We start from the raw sequence: 18,983 nt of genomic DNA, 5'->3' as shown, positions 1-18,983 counted from the left end.
ACAGGTAAAAAAATATATACATCAATTTTATGCCTTTTTTTTAGATCAAATTTCAATTTGTTTAATTTGAGTTGTACCAATTAATACATACTTCAAAGTGAAATATAAAACAATCCTTTATTTAGTTTTACTAAAAACAAAAACAGAAGGTTTAATGTGCATATATGTTCTGCACCATATTAACTCATACTCTACTCTAACAAAAGTTAGTGGACAAACTGAAACAAGCAAGACTTGGTTAAAACTTCTCAGACTTGAGGGAGAGGTTCCTAATCCAGAAACTGTAATGCATTAAGAGAACAGCACAAATAAAAGCAGAATAGGAACTGAAAGTAAGCTAAAACAGCCAAAAGGTCTATGCAAACTTTGGATGGGCTTTGCAGACCCATATGTCCATTGGGAAAATCATTTTAAAGAAAGTTATTGCCAACAGCCATGTAGTGAACATAGAAAACATATAGAAAAAGGTGGTCTTGCCAGCTAAAACCTAAATCGAACCTTATAGCTATAGATGAAAACATATTTGGACCATAAACCAGCATGTCATATGACCCTGAAAACAACATTGCTGCCATGAAATATGATGGCAGCATCAACACTGTGGGGGTTGTTTTTTTTAGGCAGGAACAGGGTCTACAGTGATGCTAAGGTAGAGAAAACTACCTTAGCATCACAGGACAGTGGTGAAAGAAAAACCTTTGGGGAAGCAGATGTAATAAGATTCAAAATTTTGAGCTTTTAACAATGTCCCCTAAACAGCCATAAGTGGTTATATTACTCTTGGGCAACAACTTCCATAAAATATTCATACTAACTGGCAAGGAGTCTTAAATATAGATGTGGAAGAATTTTAGTCTACATTTTATTGCATAATTCATTTATTTTTACCACATTTTAAGGTTTCTGAGGTTTGATGGTCTGTTTCACGTCATGTCGCAGCATGCCAGTTGGATTTTAGTCCAGATTTCAACTAGGCCACTGGAAATATGGACTTACAGTAAACCTTAAAAGTGTCCTTGAGCTTCCGATCTGAAGCTTAGCTTAGATACATTTTCCTTAGGTATTGGTTTAAACGTTTTAATCTTTAAACTGCCCAGCACCCTCAGAACAAAATTTTTCAACTGACATGTTTGACTGTTCATATAATCCTTCTAGAAAACCGGGTTAGATTTATGCCATATGGGTTGCAAACTTCTATACCTTTTTTTTCTAAAAGGTTAAGGGATTATGAAGTTTATTTTTCTATGAAAAGCAAATTTTAACCTTTTTTTCCACTAGTTATTATCATTGAACCCTGCTTTTGATGACACTTAATCACAAATACTCAACTTAACTGATACATGGTAGTTATATAGAGCTTAAGATGTTAATATGGATTCTTTTGTAAACTTTTGGTTAAGCTTTAGCTGCATTACCTAATTTTGGAAGACAGCCCCTCCGAGGGACTTTTACCATACTGCTCTTCAAATGAACTCTTTTTAAAACAGACTTTGTATGTTAATGACTCTTTAAAATCATTACTTACTGTAAATCTCTTTTTATAATGGACAATGACTTGTTGCTTTCTGATATCCCAAATTATGTTTTAAAATATTCAACAATTTTTATCTTTTTCATTAATTGGATTTCCCAATTGTAAAGGTCATACAGTAAGTAAGCAGGTGTTCGGTTTACAAAATTAAGAACAATTATGAATTTAATAAAAACGAAAATGTTATAACATTAAACTCAAATTAAAACCGGCTTTATTATATTAAACATGTTTTTATAACAAAAAGTCAAAAAGGAAATACTGACTTTACAGCAAAAAAAATAGATAAAGCATGATTCATATCATAATCTCAAATTTATAATGATTATTTAATGGCTTTTTTCATTTTACATTTCATAAATCAATGGTACATTTAATTTTATCATATAAATATATGCTGAAAATGTGGGTGGGACATTGAATTAAAAGATGGAATTAAACTTTTTAAATTTAAATAAAATTCAAAAACTTGCTTGCATTTTACTTGGGTGAGTAATTCCAGCATCTGTACCCCTTTTTTGGTCTAAAAGTTATCCAGTACATAATATATATATATATATATATATATATATATATATATATATATATATATATATATATATATATATATATATATATATAAGCTTATGAGAGAGCTTGCTGAGGTATTATATGCTGGGGGCTATCTTGTATTCAGCAGAATCTACTTTAGCCCTGCCCACTGAGTATCACCAGCTCGTTTTCTCTTATCAACTCTTAGAAACCAGGGTAGACGCTGAGGCTGGTCATCCAGTGTATATCCAAATTAAATTACAACAAATTTTTCCCAACTTTTCAATAGAAATATTGAATTAAGAGAAAAAAATAAAAGCAATAGGTTGCCTTGTCTTTCTTAGTGAGAAACAGCCTCTGAATTTGATGGGGGGAGTTCATATTTCAAATGTTAATGAATGTATCTAAAAATAGACATATAATCTGATCAAATGTCATGATTCAAATGCGCTATTTTTCATTATTATTAAAGGCACTTTTAAATATCTATTTGTTTTTTCATGTATTTCATTATACATTTCATTATTTCATAGTACATTACTTTTATAGTATACTTATGCCAGTTTATTTCATGTTACTGTATATCTGCATATTTGATTTTGTCCTCTTTAACCCTCCATAGATGTGGAACTGACTGATAACAGATTTGTTGCTACTTCTAAAAACTATAAAACACATTTTATCTTATTTTTCCTACTGATATCTAGTTTTCCTTTTTTTATGTACCAGCAAGTAAGCTTACCCTTCCTCTGGTCAGACTACAGAGCCATTATTTAAAAGGGTGTTTTGCAGCAAAATATAAACTCCTGTTATTAGAAAGAGAGTGCATTAATCTAATTGGCTTCTGTTAAAAATAGCTAAGATTGCAGTGTCTAGGTTTAATGAACTAGACTGAAATGTAAATAGGACTCACTATAAAGTTGGGTATTTAATCTTGGATTTGTTTGTTCTGCTGCTTTAACAAGGACTTTGAAGGACCTTGTTTTGTAGGCAGTGAGATGTAAAGTAGAACTAAAGAGGCTATGGGATACAGCATCTCTGTTTAAGTCTGCTTAACTACAAAGTATTTCAATATCTAAAGCATATTAAAACATCAAAACATGTACCTTTGTAATGTTTTAGTCAGCCTAAGTTAGGGATCAAAATAGTGAACAGTGCACTAAAGAGCAATTTCTTTAGACATTTTAAAAGACGATTCCTTGTAAATTATAAATCTTTTGTGGGTTTAAAATTTGAATTTATACAGCAAATGACTAACTCCCCTTTTTTGTTTAGCTTTTGTTTTTACACAAACCACTTAAATTATTTGTTAATATTATTTCCTGTGGCATTTCAATATGAAAGACCAGGAGAAATACTGAAAATTAATATACTATTGGTGCCCAAATTAAGGCTATTTCCCACCCAGCTGTGCCTACGTTCTGGCTGAGGAAGCGCTATCTATTCCTATACCAGCTACTGATCTAATCATTGATAGGCTGACGTTGTTAAGTTAGTGGCTGGTGTAGAGATAAGATGCCGGTGCAACAATCTGAGAGGGAGCGTATTCACCTGCGTTAGATTTGGGTGGCTGGTAACTAGCATTACTAGGCTGGTCATTCCCTGGATGGTCCACTTCTTGTCCTACTCATAAGCACGGATAGGCTGCTGTTAGCACTGGATAAGCTGCCGTTTGTATTTGATTGGCTGGTATTAAAATTGGGTGGCACACTTCAACTGGGGTCCATTTCACGAAGTAGTATGTTGAACAAACTCAGATTCAATTTCTCAACTCCAAATTGATCTAGCGTAAGGTTTTCAGTTTCACAACAGCTGCGATGAATTTATTTAATCAACTCTAAGTAGGCCCACTCAGAGATTAACACGTGCGTAGCAATATTAAACAAACCAAAGACATAAATCTCCTATCCTATTACTAAGTTGTAGAATATTCTCCCTAAAAATATTTTGTTCTCTGTGAAAAAGTTGCAATCATTCTTTAATAAGATCCTCATCCAAAGGACATGTAATGTTTGTTTTCAGAAGCTAATGTGTTTAAAAGACCTAGTTAAAAGTTTTCTTTTTATGCACAAAACTACGACAAAAAAGCTAAATCAGAAAATAAAAAGAGAAGCTATAAGGAGAGCGGAAACAGGACACTGAAGTTTTCTAAAGAAAACCTGCTACTGACCAGGTTAGCTCTGGGGAGAATGTTAGGGTGACTGAAATAGAGGTTGAGGAAACTCTCATTGTGAAACAGAAAACTCAGAGTTTCCCATATTTCAGGTTTAGACAACTTAGAGTTTTCAGTAAACCTGCTTCGTGAAACGGACCCCTGTTCATTACAATAATAAATGCAATAACAATAACAATAAAATGACCCTACTTCAATTAATTCTTCAAACCTGGATTACTTTATTCATGACCAAAAGGAAAAAGCAGCTTGGAATTTATTAAACCTCTTTAAGTTGTGGAAGATTAATATGATTTCAACCAATTTTTGGCATCTCGACAATGTCAGAGCTGGTCCAGCTCAAATATCTCAGTGCTGTAATTAATAAAATATATCCAGGAAGAAAAAAAAAAGACAAATAGAAAAAAAAAAAAAAGTTGTAATTTTTTTTATCTCTTCATTTTGTCTCTCTGGCAGTACAAGTTCCTATCAATGCATTATAAAAACAGGTTTCTAAAATTATAATTTAATTGTTTTATTGGAGAAAGTTGTAATTCTTTATTAATAAGTCTTCTGGTCCTCCATTTTTTTTCTTCCATCTTTTTGCATTGTTCTTAGCAACAAAAATCTGGGCGTAAAATAAAGCTTTGTTCTGTTGAGCCAATATAAATTTGTCTATTGGGCTGAAGAGTAACTGTTAGATACTTCTTTTGTCATAAACAGGACAGAGGGACCCTGTATTCAGGCAAGACAGACATTGGGAGGTTTCAAAAAGTTTATTAACAAAACCATAGAACAAATACACAGAGCTGTGGATCTGCAGCGACTGTGGTGATTTCGGCGGAAGTCGGGGCGCCACCAATTACTGACAATCTTCACGAGTAAGGCAGGATCCAGCCGATGGACTTCCAACGAGATGTGGCTCGGAGCCGCCCGAGCCTCCGTGAAACAGGTAAAACTTTGAGCCAGGTCAGGGAAACAGTCCAGAACAAGGACGGTTCTGAGATCCAGGAGTCCGTAACCTGGTCAGGGATTCGATCAGAGCAGGGGTCCAACAATCCACAGAGCGATCAGGCAGAATCAGTGTTCAATGAGTCCAACAGACAGCTCAGGCAGACATGCTCGAATACAGAACACACAGGCTCAGTAGTAGAGAGGCAGAAACATGAATCGACACCAGGCGAAACTGTAGAAGTTCAAACTGGCCACCACTGAGCCAAAACAGGAACAGGACACGCTCAGAGGATAAGAGCCAGAACTACGGAACTTTAAGCTAGATAAATAAAGCAGAAGGGGCAGGTGGATAAGATGAAGGATAATTAGTGAGTAAGGAGGTTTGGCAGGTGAGTGAAGTGAGCAATCAGATCAGCTATCAGGATGGTGATCATGAGATATTTCATGTTTCTTATACTAGTTCTTGTGGTCAAACATTTATTTAGCTTTCTCAACATTTAAAGTACTACTTTGGCAAAAGTACTCTAATTTAAGCTTTTTAACTGGTCATTGCTTTTATCATAAACCAAAAGAGTAACAATGATAAAGGATAAAATAAAGATGTAAATATCAATCTTACTATTTATACTGCAAACTATAAAATTAAATTGATTTTTTTATATATATACTTAATCGTTTTTAAATAATTTTAGCTTCTAAATTTTACAATACAACACTTTATTTCAAGGTGACATTCTAATTGTCCATTTACATTTCTGCTTTACCTTTACCTTAGCATGTTTGCTATCATGAAATGAAAAGTAACCCTGTCATTGATGCAATTTAAACCACAACAGAGTAGCATTTTATTCCAGTTAGAAAGGCAATCTTGGAGGTTGCCCTCCATCAAAAAAAGAAAAAATGTGGGCTGTTTGTCTCACTAATGTCACTCATTTTACTTTTAAAACAGGTGCATTTTGGAAAATGTGCTCTTGAACTAAACCTGTGTTGCGTTAATGGAAGCTGGGCTGCTGGAGTTGGAGGGCTGCAGCCCTCTAGGGATCTTTGATAAAAAGCCATTAGTCTCCTGTGGGCAGAACCTGCTACTTTACTGTATGTAATGGACTTAACATGGTGATTGTGCAGCTTTGTGTTCTGTATTTTATTCACTGCACAGGGATTAATCCCTTAAGGCAGATAGACGCTAAATGAATATTTATTACCCTAAAAAAATGAGGTGAAGTCTGTACCCTCTATCTACAGGCTGCTATTTTACTATGTGTTTTCATTTGCAAGGAACTGTGATTAAGTCTTCAAACAAGTCGACACGGATAAACCTTTAAATTGCCAAAGCCCTCCATTGCAACAAGACCTTAGAGGTTTTCCCAAATGGTGAAATGACCTCTACATAAGACAGCATTTACAGAGTGAGCTACTTTTGTTCACCACAGCTGGATTTCGGGAGATGGTAGATTCATAAAACTCATGTAAGCCTTTCCTCCCAAATTTAAAGAAGTCACAGCACATAAGTTACTGTTAAATCATTCAAATGCTCCTCTGTGAGAAACTACTGATCTAAATGAAACTTGTAAAGAAAAAAAAAGCTTGATTTTTGGGGAGAACGGTTACAGTGAATCAAGATGATATAAAGATAGCAGTAGTTTCAATAACCTTTTGTAACAACGGAATGTTTAATATCATTTTAGTGCTACCATATTTTGGTCTGAGTGTGGAAAAACCATTATTGTGCCATAGATGCCAGAAGGTATTTATTGATGAGCTGACAGTTTACTATAAATACTGTAATGGCCTGTTGGGGGATGGTATTAAAGGAATAGTACACCCAAAACATGATTAGCCTTCATTTTCTACTCACCCCCATGCTGAACAACACTCTGGAGTACTTTTTTGATATCTCAAATGCATCTGGAGATCTGGGAGGCTTCTTGCTGTCTGCTGACATTCAAATAATGGAGGTCTATGGTGGCCGAGACAGAAAGGTCCATAAAAGTCCACAAAAACGTGTCAATATTCCTCCATACTGCTCGTCCAATGTATTCCAAGTGTCCTGAGTGGGTAGCATCCAGAATTTACTCGAAACAAAGTCATTTAGAATGTTTTTAGAGCATAAACAGTAGTGTATAGGATTTCCTGAAAGCGCGAGCCTGCGCGGTCACGAGCCTACGGAAGCCGGCAGACCAAACTAGATGAAAGTGCGCATTCAGCGTCTGCTCTGCCGATAATGCAAGCATAGAAGAAGAAATGTGCTGTTTACCTATGCAAAGAAAGAAACAACGAAAGAAAAATGTCTGAGGACTTCAGTGTTGAGGAAGAGCATGAGTTCTTTGCCGAGCTGAATGCGCACTTTCATCTGGTTTGGTCTGCCGCGGTTTCCGTAGACTCCTGAACGCGCAGGCTCGCGCTTTCAGGAAATCCTATACACTACTGTTTATGCTCTAAAAACATTCTAAATGACTTTGTTTCGAGTAACTTCTGGATGCTACCCACTCAGGACACTTGGAATACATTGGAAGAGCAGTATGGAGGAATATTGACACGTTTTTTCTGGACTTTTATGGACCTTTCTGTCTCGGGCACCGTAGACCTCCATTATTTGAATGTCAGCAGACAGCAAGAAGCCTCCCAGATCTCCAGATGCATTTGAGATATCAAAAAAGTACTCCAGAGTGTTGTTCAGCATGGGGGTGAGTAGAAAATGAAGGCTAATCATGTTTTGGGTGTACTATTCCTTTAAGGCAATACCAATGGAGTGACTTCACACATATTCTCAAACAGAAATCATTAAGATATATATAAACATACAAAACTAATCTTTAAAAAACACCATTATGTGCTGAATTATGAAAGGGACTTGACAAAACACAAAATCTGAATGTGACCAAAAAAAAAGGAACATGATATTTTTATTCCCTTTTTTGCAGTACTACTGGAAAAGTATTCAGCAAAGCTAAATAAAGATTAAAAAGATGAAAAAAAAAAAACAATTTCTAAATATAAACGTTTTTGTATCAGTCATGCAAACTGGAAACTGTGTCTTACAACTCAATTATTTCCTTGACATCAAACATCACTTTTGACGTTACAATAACTTCACTGCTTCATTTAGACTGATTCGGCTAACTGCTGCAAGGTGTGAGGAGAAGCTTTGAACATCAGTGCATTTAAGATGAGTCAAGCCAAGCTCTCGTTTTTTTTTTTTTTTTTTATTGTGAGTTTTTGGATAATTCTTTAATGGAGAAAACATCAAGGGAGCATTCTCCAGTATGGAAATATTTCAGTTTTCAGCCACTTAATAAGGTAATGTGCATTCAAAGTGTCATTAGAAAGCGTAAAGCCTATACTAACCTGTAGTATAATATTCATTGTATCATGTTATACAGGAGGTAAAGTTCTTACTAATCCCAGATGTATAACATCTAAAATGAGTAACCTAATAACAGGTTGCCATCTTGGTTTTACAGATGCTATAGAGGAGGTGCAGCATTACTTATCTGCTCCTCCTCTGGATCGAGCACCGGGTCCGCTGAAACTGTCAGGATTCTGTATTTTTTGGCTCTTGTTAAACTTTCTTTTTTAGTTTTCAGTTACACTTTGATTTATGTCATTTTGTGTTTTCTAGGTTATTGGTTTCATTTCTATTTAGTATCATTCTAGTTTTCTGGTTATATTTGACTTTCTTATGTGCTTCTTTTTTACTCTCTGCTGCCCCCTTGTGCCAGTTTCCTTTCCCAAAGCTCCATTCTACATTCTTTTGTTCACACCTGCTCCCAATCAGTTGATTTCTCAATTCTTTGTTCTCTTTGGCATTTACACTCCTCCTGTGCAGTTACTCAGTGCTGGATTCTCTTCATTCCTCCATTACCTCCTTGCCACCTGAGTGTTCTCATTTGTTTTGGTTCCCGTGTTCCTTGATTAGTCATTCTGGATTTATGCTTCTGTTGCTACTATTTGTTATTAAATCTGCAAGAAACCACCTTAGCTTCGATCTCTGCATTTGTGTCCTTTAAAAACCTCAGAAATATCGGACAGAGCTATAAACTCTATCCAAATCTATACCACCCAGCCAAACAATACCTTTTCATAGCATCCTCCACCGTTCCCTGTAAAAGAATATTTTTCAGAGCTGGAAGAATCACATCTCAGGATTTCATTTTGTGCAACAATTGTTACCTCCAGTAGATGCCAGCCAAGGGAACTGAATAAAGCTAGTAATAGAAGAAGAAGAAGAAACTTCATTTTTTGTTTGGTGCATGTATAATCTGAAACTTCTCAGTCTGGTTATCTTACAGCTTCAACATGCGATTCACTCACAAGACAAAACCGAAATCATTGATTTTCTCGTGGCCCACAATTTCTGATCACGTGCTTGTCATAAGGCGCCTCTCGCCACCTTGTATCCTGCAGGGTGGACGAAACACGATTAGTCCAGGAGTCGGCCTGATCCCTAAACTTGTCGCACAACTGGAAAATCGTATGAAAAACATAAAAAAAAATCACAGTGCATGCAGGGATTTATGAAGCCAGCAGTCAGATGGGTTCTAGATTGAATCAATAACCTGTAAAGGTAGGAGCAGCACACACATTCACAACAGCACACAAACCCAGAAGGGACTGGGAGGGAAAAATAACAGGATTTTTCTGGATTTATTATTAAGTAAAATAAAAAATGTAAGTCTTGAAAAAGAGAGTCCCAATGAGTAGACACATTTTCAGATTTACTGTGATTTCATTAAAAGCTAATTGCATAGGATGCGGAGAGAGTAATATATAGTTTGAGGCTTAAATAACCCCAGTAAGTATAGAATGGATGTTAAACATACTTTTCGAGGAGTTATTTTTTTAATAACTTTTTTTTTTCTGTGTCAGGTTGAGTGGAGGTTTGAGGAGGACCTTAATGCAGAGACTGAAGCTGAAGGTGGTTTTTGCAGATTTAATGTCCAAGAGAAGAAAAAGTCTATAAACAAAATACTTAAATCCAGGAAACCAGATATGAAAGTCAAAGAAATGACGATGAGCAACCAGCAAACAGTGATTGATCAGGAGGTGTATATAAAGGAGACTGAAACAAAGACCAGGCTAATCAGCAGATTGAGAGCAGGTGTGGTCAGAGGAATCCTAGTAGGGAGCAAAGGGAAAGAAGACTGACACAAGAGGGTAAACAACAAATATATAGGAACTCAAATACATCCAGAAAACACCTCAAAATGGGAGTAAATATAATATAGGAATAAATACAACTAGCTTACTGCTTACAGGGTTGTAAGCAGTATGATCCACTCTAGCTTTCTGCTTTATATCAGGCTTGGAGAAGCCTGTCACTAAAGACATCTTGTTGTATCCCTGTTATATTCTCCTTAAAAGCTCTTAAGCCTGCCGGTCTAATTTCCAAAAAGGAATACTCATACTTTATTAGGCCTTTCTCAACTTGCACACTGCCTAAATTGCTAATCTTGTTATCACCTGACATAAAGGTCCAGCAGGATAAAGTAGATGTGAAAATGTGAAAGTAAATTATTCTTGGCCCAGGTAAATTACATTTTAAAGGCCAAAAAAGCTAACCAAAAAAAACCCAGGTGTTTTCATGCAAAGCTTCACAATTTTCCTCTAATACAGTAGATAAACACAATGAACTCTAAATACAATATTTCGGTCATTCATGCAGCAATTGGTATTTCAATAGAAATAAATCTAGGTTGACCCTTAATGTGCAATTTTTTATTTTTTGCACAATTGCTGATAATTAGAAGTTGTTATTAAATTCGTATAGCTACTATATATTTCAAAATGTATAAATATATTTTTTCTCCCAAAACTTTTTTCAGCACTCTTTATTTACACACTGTATTAAAGTATGTATAAAAAGCCCAGTAGAAAAAAATGAGGACACATGGGTGTACCCAGATAACTGTTTTTCTAGTCAAGGAGCTCCATATGACTTTGGAAAGCATGCTTTCTACAGAAACCAATGGAATGCACCAATTTGAGATGGACATATGCCCCAGCAAATCAGAGGCGAGAATAGCAGAGCCCTTCATGATTTACACACAGGTGCAGATTCCAAATTTGGGCATCATGTTGTACCATAATACAGATAGAAGAAAATGCTTTTAGCTGGAATATTAGCTATTGTTTGGATATATTCCAGAAACAGACTTGATGGGATGAAAATATCTTTAAGGCAGATTTTATGTGCTCTGTTCGTTTCTGATTCTGTTAAAATCTTACACAGGTCCTTTTGCTTTATATTGATTGTTTTTTAGACCATGACACAAAGCGGTCCACCCACTATCTACACAGTTTTGGCCCTGGATGAAAAAATCTTCCTTGTGCATTCCACCTATGGTTTTAAGTCAAGTGCTGAAGGAGGTAACATTGCAGTGATTACAGAAAGTTTTCTGAATCATGCTTTATCTATTCAATTAAATTCAGCTAAAAATAGCTAATTGATTCCAAAGGAAAATAAAGTGTTATTTCAGGCTGCTGCTCTTTGGCTGACATGAAATGCAAAATGCCATTTAATTAGACTTACTGTGTGTTACTCTTCAAAAGATATCACCATTAAATTTGGATCAGTAATTAGTGTGGCTGTAAAACTGTAAAATTACAAATTTTTTCTCCAACTTCAGAATTATGCACTACTTTTATATGTTCATTCACATACAATGTTAATATAAATAACTAAGTTTTATGGTTGTAACATGACAAAACATGAAAAAGTTAAAGGTCTATAAATTCAATAGCAATGTAAAAAAACAAACACAAGTAGTAGTAAAATGTTTATTCAAAATGCTCATGCAAATCATGTAACAGTATATCTTTCCATCTATAATGAGAGTTCCTTTGAAAATAGCATAAAGGATAATGTGAGCCTTTGCCTGTACGTAATGTAGTTTGCTTTATTTCTCTGGACAGTCTTGCTTTGTCTGAAAATCCTCACAGTGAGGGTAGGAGAATTCAAACCAAAGATATGAAAAGGCCACCTCTGACAGCAAAAAATATCTGTTCTCTGTCAGTCTGCTACTTTTTTTAAGTTTCTAAGTTGTCCCCTTAAAAAAAAAACAATAGTAAACTTAACGGGATATGCCCTTTTGGACTATTGGATCCAATGTAGTAACCCAGGTTTACCTAGATGGGGATTTTTAGATAAAAAAAAAAAATCTCACAATTTCTTTTTTTTTTTTTTTTACTTTGCATAGCAAGGAATTTAATTCTATCTTTGGATTTAGAGGTAATTTTATTTATTTTTCCAGGGAATTTCTGTTCAATGAGGATATAGATGTGTACTTTGAAATACGAATGGTATCTTATTTCTAAACATCACCAAATTAGCATCATTTTGAGGAAAATCAGGTCCTGTTTGCTCATGAATAATTCATCATTTCAATATTGTCTCTATCTCCATTTTTATTAGTGGAATAAAAAGGATAAAGCTTAGTATTGTACCTCACAAGCATAATGCAGTACCTTTGCCATGACACCACTGTTCTTTCAATTTTGAAGTTAGACTGATATCTGGTGATCATAATTAAATGTCAAATGATCGCCTCAATGTATTAAAGTAATGATTAAAGTTGTGCCAGTTGGTGCCCAAGAAGGGATTTAGCAAACCTAAAGGAATCCAATGTCCTTTATTATAGACAGAGCATCTGCATAGAGTAGCATAATGGATCAACAAACAATTAGGTTTGGTGAAAAAAAGGGACCTTTTTAAAATATTCAATTCCTCCCATTGGAAGTGTGAATTTTGTCTGATTCATTCAATTCTAAACCTTTATAACAGATGTCATGGTTTTGAGGTGCTTGACCCACATGCAGAACCAACACAGAAGGCAAGAGCAATTTTCAGACGTTTAATTAAACAGCGAGGGAACCAAACACTGGGAGCTGCAGCACGGTGAGCAGGTGGACTATCAGCGCAGGCAGGACTGATCGATCTGCGGTGAGAGCCAAAGTTAGACACAGAGATAGGGAGAACGAGATAGGGGAAACGTAAAATAAACCTACCGCCGGATGAAGGAACCGGGCAGGGGGGAGTGGAGAGACGGACTCACTGAGGAACCTCCCGAGAAGTTGGCAGGTGACTGAGCGACAGGTGGGCAGGTGATTGAAGTCTGTGAGGAGGGGCCCGAGCAGCAGCGGCCGAGGAGGAATCCGGGGGCAGCTGATGGAACCAGAAGGGCTTGAAAGGCTCTCCAGCCCGGCTTGGTACCACCAAGGGAGCTGGAGGGATTATTCAGAGGTAGATCCAGAACAGTCTGAACCGGAGAACTTCCACTGAAGACGTCGGAGCTCGAGGAAACACTGGAACGGTTTTCACAAGGAGAAAAGACCTGGGAAACACAGGAGACTTGGGTTAGCGCTGAGAAAAAGGTAAGCTGTCACAGACAGAGGCCTCTAAGCGTACCAACAAGGTTAACACTCTGGCGTCCATCAGCTGTCAAAGTGCTGCTTAAATAGCTGAGCCGCACGCCGCTGAACAAGCCACAGGTGTGTACCACGCCCACCTGTCAGCTCCAGCCACCTGCAGAGAAGGGAGAGAGAGGCAGAGCCCTGACACCACCCCCCCCTCAACGGTCGCCACCCGGCGACCCAGAGGAAGACGTGGAGGGGCGAGAGGCAAGGAAGTCGTCGATCAGGGACTGATCTGTGATGGCAGAGCCGGGCACCCACGATCGGCCCTGGGGGTCGCCGTCCTCCCAGTCGACGAGGTACTGGCAACCCCTACCCCGAGGACGGGAGGCCACGATCCGCCGGATCCCGCGGCCCTGAAGATCCTGGGAGGGCGGAGGGGGAACGGCCGGAGGGCACAACGTGCTGGTGAGCACAGGCTTAATTTGGGACACATGAAACGTTGGGTGCACTCGGGAGTGTGTGGGGAGGCGAAGACGGACAGCTGTGGGACTGACAATGGATTCGATAGTAAAAGGCCCGGAGAAGCGGGGTGCCAGTTTGCGGGGGGTCGATCTGGAGGGTAAGTCTCGGGTGAACAGACAGACTCGCTGGCCGGCACGATAGGGAGGTGCTGGTATTCTTTTCCGGTCAGCGAATCTGCGGTCCTGTTCGGCAGTTCTGTGAAGAGCCTGGACGGTCTCAGCCCAGAACTGTCGGCAGCGACGAACATGGCTGTCAACCGATGGGACAGAGATTAATCTCTCATCAGAAGGAAGAAGGGGGGGCTGGTAGCCTAAGGAGACCTCAAAGGGAGAGTAGCCAGTGGCGGTGGATGTGTGGCTGTTATGGGCATACTCTACCCAAGGAAGGAATTTACACCAGTCTGACGGATTGGAGGAAGTGAGACAACGGAGGGTTGCCTCGAGTTCCTGATTTACCCGCTCAGTCTGACCATTAGTTTGGGGATGATAACCTGAGGAGAGAGTATACCTGGCACCTAGGGCAGAGGCAAACTATTTCCAGACCCGTGATGTGAATTGAGGCCCCCTGTCAGATAAAATGTCCCGGGGGAGGCCATGCAAGCGGAAAACATGCTTAATCATGAGCTGAGCAGTTTGAAAGGCCGTGGGGAGTCTACGGAGGGCAACGAGGTGACAGGCCTTGGAGAATCGGTCAATGATTGTTAGGATTGTCGTCATTCCCTGTGAGGGAGGCAAACCAGTCACAAAATCTAGGGCGACGTGAGACCAAGGGCGACTTGGGACAGGAAGTGGTTGAAGTAAACCAGCAGTGGGCCGGTAGGACGATTTGTTTTGGGCACAGATTGGACAGGCAAGTACATACTCCCGGACCTCCTTAGCCATGGATGGCCACCAGAAGCGGCGGGAGATGTAATTGAGAGTTCGATGGAAGCCAGGGTGAGCCGAGAGCTTGTTTGAATGGCCCCAGTCTAAAACTTGGGAGCGGGCAGTCTTGGGGACAAAGAGACGGTTGGGGGGTCCAGTTCCTGGATCTGGATCGTCCTCTAGAGCCCGGGAGATTAGATCCTCTATCTCCCATTGGAGAGCGCCAAAGGTGCAGGAGGATGGAAGGATGGGGCCTGGTTCTGGATCCGTGTCTTGTGGGGCATGGAGGCGGGAAAGAGCATCAGGCTTAAGGTTCTTGGAGCCAGGGCGGTAGGAAATCGACAGGTTGAAACGGGAGAAGAACAGTGACCAGCGTGCCTGCCGAGGATTGAGTCGTTTAGCTGACTGGAGGTAGGCCAGGTTCTTATGATCCGTCCAGACAATGACGGGCTGCTCGGACCCCTCAAGCCAGTGGCGCCACTCCTCCAGGGCCAGTTTAATGGCTAATAACTCCCTATCGCCCACATCATAATTTCTTTCTGAGGAGGACAGACGACGAGAGAAAAAAGCACAGGGGTGGAGCTTACGGTCAGTGTCGGACTGTTGAGAAAGGACAGCACCTACCCCTGTGTCAGAGGCGTCTATCTCGAGAGTGAATTGTTTAAGAGGGTCGGGGTGCACGAGGATAGGTGCTTGGGAGAACCTCTCCTTTAGTTTCTCGAATGCAGAGTTAGCATCAGGGTTCCAAATGAACTGGTCCCTCGGTGAGGTGAGGGCATGTAGGGGGGCGGCTATTTGACTGTAGCCCCTTATGAAACGGCGATAGAAGTTTGCGAAGCCAAGAAAACGCTGGAGCTGCTTCCGAGTCTCAGGTATGGGCCAGTCAAGGACCGCCTTAATCTTATCAGGGTCAGATCTGACTTGTCCCCCCTCTAAAATGAGACCGAGGAAGGTTACAGAGGACTGGTGAAACTCACACTTCTCAGCCTTAACGAACAGACGATTTTCGAGCAGGCGTTGAAGGACGAGTCGAACATGACGGATGTGCTCAGTGAGGTTTCGGGAATAGATTAGAATGTCATCGATGTAAACGAAGACAAAAACATTCAGGTAGTCCCGGAGGACGTCATTAACCAAAGCCTGAAAGACGGATGGGGCATTGCAAAGCCCAAAGGGCATTACCAAATACTCAAAATGACCCAGAGGGGTCTTAAAAGCCGTCTTCCACTCATCCCCCCGACGGATCCGAACTAGATGGTACGCATTGCGCAAGTCTAGTTTGGTAAAAATCTTGGCGTCTTGGACCGGCTCTAGCGCAGAAGAGAGAAGGGGTAGTGGATACTTGTTTTTTACAGTAATCTGATTAAGACCACGATAGTCTATACACGGACGGAGGGTTCCATCCTTCTTCCCCACAAAGAAGAAGCCAGCTCCAAGTGGAGAGGAAGAAGGACGGATGAAACCAGAGGCTAGGGAGTCACTGATGTACTTCTCCAGAGCCTGGCGTTCAGCTCTGGAGATATTATATAGGCGGCTGGTGGGCAGCGGTGCTCCAGGTAACAGGTTAATAGCGCAATCGTATGGGCGGTGCGGGGGTAAAGATGCTGCACTGCTCTTGTTAAACACCATTCCTAAATCGTGATACTGTTTCGGGATTAAACTAAGATCGACCGTGTCCAGAGACTGATTTGGACCATCCACTGAAGGATTGGAGGGAACCGCAGAGAGTAAACAGCGAGAATGACACGCAGGGGACCAAGATTCGATGCGCTGCTCCGCCCAGTTTATATGGGGATTATGTTCTTGTAGCCAAGAATAACCGAGGACAAGGGGGGCTTGTTTTACTGGGAAAACAAAAAACGAGATCCGCTCACGGTGATTTCCCGATATAACAACCTCCAAGGGTTGGGTTCGGTGGGTTATTTGGGGAAGGCTGCCTCCATCCAGGGCGGATACCTGGAGAGGCGTGGACAAGGGCACCATCTCGATCCCGAGCTGCTGAACTAGGGAGTGATCTAAGAGATTGAAGTCACAGCCCGAATCTACTAGGGCTGAAAGGTTTAGAGATTTACGAGCCGTGGGAACAGTCGCTCGTAAGCAGAGACGAGGTGATGTGGGGTGCAAAAACTTAAGTGGGTCCGCCGGCCTCCCCACTACTGCCGACGAACCTGATCTTTTGGCCGACGCGGACAGGTACTGATAAAGTGATCAGAGGCGGCACAATAAAGGCATAGCCTGGCATCCATGCGCTGCTGCCTCTCTTCAGGTGTTAGGCGGACCCGACCTATTTGCATAGGCTCCGGAGGAGGAGAGGGGGGAGCCGCAACGGGCCGGAGAGGAGCGCGCTCGGGGAGAGGAGGAGCCAACGGGCGTGTGGGTCTTTCCGTCCTCACACCACTCCTGCTCCTTAAACGGTTATCTAACCGTATGGCTAAAGCGATAAACTCATTAAGAGAGTCGGGTTCCTCAAGGCGGGCTAGCTCGTCCTTGAGGGACTCATCGAGGGCATGAAAAAACACAGTTCTTAAGGCGCGCGGTTCCCAACCAGCAGCCGCTGCTAAGGTGCGGAACTCTATGGCAAAGTCAGAGACGCGCCGACCGCGCTGCCTAAGAGCCAGCAGCTGACGGGACTGCTGCGCAGGATCGGACTCAGTAGAAAACACCATTTTAAACTCCTGCACAAAGTTATTAAATGTGCAGCCAAAATTACGGCAGTCGGGGAAACGTGCCTCAGCCCATCTTAAAGCTCTCCCAGACAAAAGACGCAGGACATAGGAGATTTTAGTGTTATCTAGGGCATATGTTCGTGGGGATTGATTAAAAACCAGCGAACATTGAAATAAAAAACCTCCGCAGTCCCCACGCTCCCCAGAAAACTTCTCTGGGCTCGGAGAGGAGCTTTCACTGACAGGCGAAGGCGGGGCCGCAGGCGCGGGCTCGGGCTGAGCACTAATAGAAGCGGAAGATGGAACGTGCGTTAGAGCGAGCACTGCATCAGACAGCTGACTGATCTGAGCAGAAAGTCCGCGCAGCTGATCCTGCGTGGACTGCACGGCTAAACCTAGCGTCTGAAGCTGCTCTTGGTGGGTGGAGAGCGTCCTCCCAACTGAGTCTGCTGGGTCAGTGTGGCCAGAGTGTTGTTCTGTCATGGTTTTGAGGTGCTTGACCCACATGCAGAACCAACACAGAAGGCAAGAGCAATTTTCAGACGTTTAATTAAACAGCGAGGGAACCAAACACTGGGAGCTGCGGCACGGTGAGCAGGTGGACTATCAGCGCAGGCAGGACTGATCGATCTGCGGTGAGAGCCAAAGTTAGACACAGAGATAGGGAGAACGAGATAGGGGAAACGTAAAATAAACCTACCGCCGGATGAAGGAACCGGGCAGGGGGGAGTGGAGAGACGGACTCACTGAGGAACCTCCCGAGAAGTTGGCAGGGGACTGTGCGACAGGTGGGCAGGTGATTGAAGTCTGTGAGGAGGGGCCCGAGCAGCAGCGGCCGAGGAGGAATCCGGGGGCAGCTGATGGAACCAGAAGGGCTTGAAAGGCTCTCCAGCCTGGCTTGGTACCACCAAGGGAGCTGGAGGGATTATTCAGAGGTAGATCCAGAACAGTCTGAACCGGAGAACTTCCACTGAAGACGTCGGAGCTCGAGGAAACACTGGAACGGTTTTCACAAGGAGAAAAGACCTGGGAAACACAGGAGACTTGGGTTAGCGCTGAGAAAAAGGTAAGCTGTCACAGACAGAGGCCTCTAAGCGTACCAACAAGGTTAACACTCTGGCGTCCATCAGCTGTCAAAGTGCTGCTTAAATAGCTGAGCCGCACGCCGCTGAACAAGCCACAGGTGTGTACCACGCCCACCTGTCAGCTCCAGCCACCTGCAGAGAAGGGAGAGAGAGGCAGAGCCCTGACAACAGATCACACAAAAGTTTTTGCCATATTTGTGGAAAAGCCTCCATTCAAACTAGGCATCCCCATCCGTACTGTGCATAACCTGGAAATGGTTTCCTGTTGTCTTACAAAAAGTATTTAACACCAAAAGTACGCTTAGAGAAGAAGGTAAATAGACCTTT

Source organism: Cyprinodon tularosa, unplaced genomic scaffold (genome assembly GCF_016077235.1).
Source record: "Cyprinodon tularosa strain WSP-4 unplaced genomic scaffold, ASM1607723v1 ctg150, whole genome shotgun sequence".
NCBI lineage: Eukaryota > Metazoa > Chordata > Actinopteri > Cyprinodontiformes > Cyprinodontidae > Cyprinodon > Cyprinodon tularosa.
This window is presented reverse-complemented; position numbering follows the sequence as displayed.